Genomic DNA, 2,845 nt, shown 5'->3' on the forward strand with positions numbered 1-2,845 from the left:
GTAACAAGCAAGGAAACCAGCCAATAGATCACGCAAGCATGATCCCTTTTTTGAATTTTTTTAGCCGTTTGAAATTATAAACCATAATTCTAATCACTCAACAAGCAATGGTGATTAAAAAGTGAAATTTTGAACTTTTTTGGGGTAATAAAGCAATAAAATTGAACTAGACTTAGTGATTACTTTCAAAAACTATTCTTCAAAGTCTAACTTAGGGTTTTAACAACTTAATAGAGCAACCATTCCTGAAACAAAACATAACTTAAGGAAAGATTGAAGAGGACTTTTCGCATTCCTTAGGATGAGTTTTTGGCATAAAAATTAGATCCAACAATCAAGGAATGAAGGAAACTCATGCACGTGACAAAAAGGTGATTTCAACCATTCAATATGAATAAAAAACAAATTTTGAAGGGGATAATTAGGCTTGCGTAAAAAAAAGTTTGTGACTAGAGAAACCTTGAATTGAATCCCTCATAATGTGAAACATAAGGTACAACTTATCTGATTAAGGAGAGAACTAACTGCATTTACTTCAACATTTTGTTCCTCTTCAAAACTAGCCATATCCTTTGTTAGAAGGCCAAATTGAGTTTCATTTCCACTAAACTTTTGTAACTAGATTAACTTTACTTTAAACCCTATAATTCCAAATTTGATACCATTTTTGAATTCTAGGGTTTAATCCATTGATAACTTGGTTTGAAAAGAAGAAGAACAAAGAAGAAGAAAGAAGAGAAGAAGAGAAGATGAGAAGGAGAAGGCCACAACACAAGTTGAAGAGGGGAACTTTAGGGGTTAAGAGAGCACGAGTTTGACCTCCCCACCCCCTCCTATTTCTTATTTATATAGGCGAGACATGGATTCCTTAATACATAATAATAAAAACACTTAAACTGACCACTAATTATAACTTATGCCACTCACTCTCTCAATTACATAGAATACCACTCACTCTCTCATTTACATAGAATACCACTCAAACTACTTTGTTGAAACTTAGGATTCTATGATGTATAATCATAGTAGAAAGGGATTAAGGGGTGAGCAGAAGAATAAGAAGAGGTGTAGAGAGAAGGTTTTAGGAGGAGAAGAGAAAGAGTGACAAATTTGGAGAAAAGAGAAGGAAAATTAAGGTAATGGACTTATCCAAACCCTCCCCCTTAATTTGTATTTATAGATATCAAAAATATTATATTACAAGAATATCCTTCACCCAAATAAGAGTGAATAAGAGACATAAATCATAAACTAATTACATCAGTGCCATCTTATGAGATGACTCTTTATTTACCATCATGCCACCACTATGTGGGCTTTCTTTTTGGTCTGTGGGCTTGAGCCCATCTTCCACACACTTGGACGTATGGGTTTAAACCCATCTTCCAACACTCTCCTTCAAGCTGGAGGTGAGAAAAAATCATAAACGCCCAAACTTGTTGTAAATGGTGTATAAGATCTTCCTGTATAAAATGGTTGTTCATTATTTCCTCCTCCTCAAGTTGGTGATCTATTTGTTCTTTATCAAGAGACCTAGCTGGCATAATATAAGACAAAGTAAAATCACTCCTAGCCATAAGACATTATTCCATACTCCAGTCAAATGGTCATAGTCAAAAATATTTTTCGCTCAATTTCACAGGTGGAAAAGTAACTCTACTATGGGGCAAAGAGTCAACCCACTTTCTCAGGGTAGCTAAAAAAAATACCTCTTGGGTAAATAATAGACTTGACTCATGTTGGATGTTGGACACACTCGTAACCTCTGTAGGTTGTGGGTCTATAAGCATTGTTCAAAAGTGTAGTAATAAACTCCTCCATCATGGTGTCCCAACACAGTGCCCCGACTCTCAAATGTTAGGAGTAAAAATGCCAAATAAGGGGGATAAATGGTAATCACCGAAAGATAATATTCTAGGGCTACCATATGTGTTTTTCTTCATGAAAATAACCAATGCTGACAACAATTAGCAACTAAATTTTTTGTCTTCAATAATAACATCTTAGTCAAACAGACATAATAGCAACAACGATAATGAGGCAATGCCCAAATAACACATACCAAATAGGAGGTTACATAGCAGAGGATAACCAATAGGTAGTAAAAGTTCTTAAGAGCAATAAGAACACATAAGATACTATGCAGCAAGTCCATCCTTGAATAAGGAAGCTATGGACCAAGTAATAAGCTGAGGATAATCCAAGGTAATAATCCAGGGTAATAATCAAGTCAGAATCAAGCTGGTAGTAGATTGCAGATAGTAGCTTTGACAATGAGTGAGTGAGTCAAGCCAAGTAATAGATTGCCAATAATAATTTGAACCAAGTGGCTTTTGATAATCATTAAATGAAACAATCTTCAATGTGCTCATCTTTCATACTTCTATTTCTATTCTCCCCCTCAAGTTGGGAGATAATGTCAATGATTCCACCTTGAAGTGAACAAATATTTTGCAAGTTGAAGTGCTAATCCACCTCATGTATGACCAAGTAAAAGAAGGCTAGTATCAATAACTTCACTAGTTCAAATATTTTAAACCAAGTAACTTGAGCCAAGCCAAATATTTCAATATTTTTCTTGCCTTAATTTTCTAGGCGAGGATACCAAATCAAATTCTTTCTAATCTTTCAAAATACCAAAAAAATCTCACAAAATTCGTGGTTGAAAAAATATTTTAAATAAGGTAGTTTCCTCCAATCGGTGCCAACTTAGCAATTAAAGAAGACACCTTTCCTTGCCTTTTTTTCTTGAAGTCTTTAGGTAAGGCAATCTTTGACAAGTAAATCAAAGAAAGTTTATGAAAATAAAATGATCTTTTAAAGATCTTTACAAATATTGTTATTT

Source organism: Aristolochia californica, unplaced genomic scaffold (genome assembly GCF_029961685.1).
Source record: "Aristolochia californica isolate CCGP_79_NKW_82.1479 unplaced genomic scaffold, dmAriCali1.0.hap1 SCAF_7, whole genome shotgun sequence".
NCBI classification, from domain to species: Eukaryota; Viridiplantae; Streptophyta; class Magnoliopsida; order Piperales; family Aristolochiaceae; genus Aristolochia; species Aristolochia californica.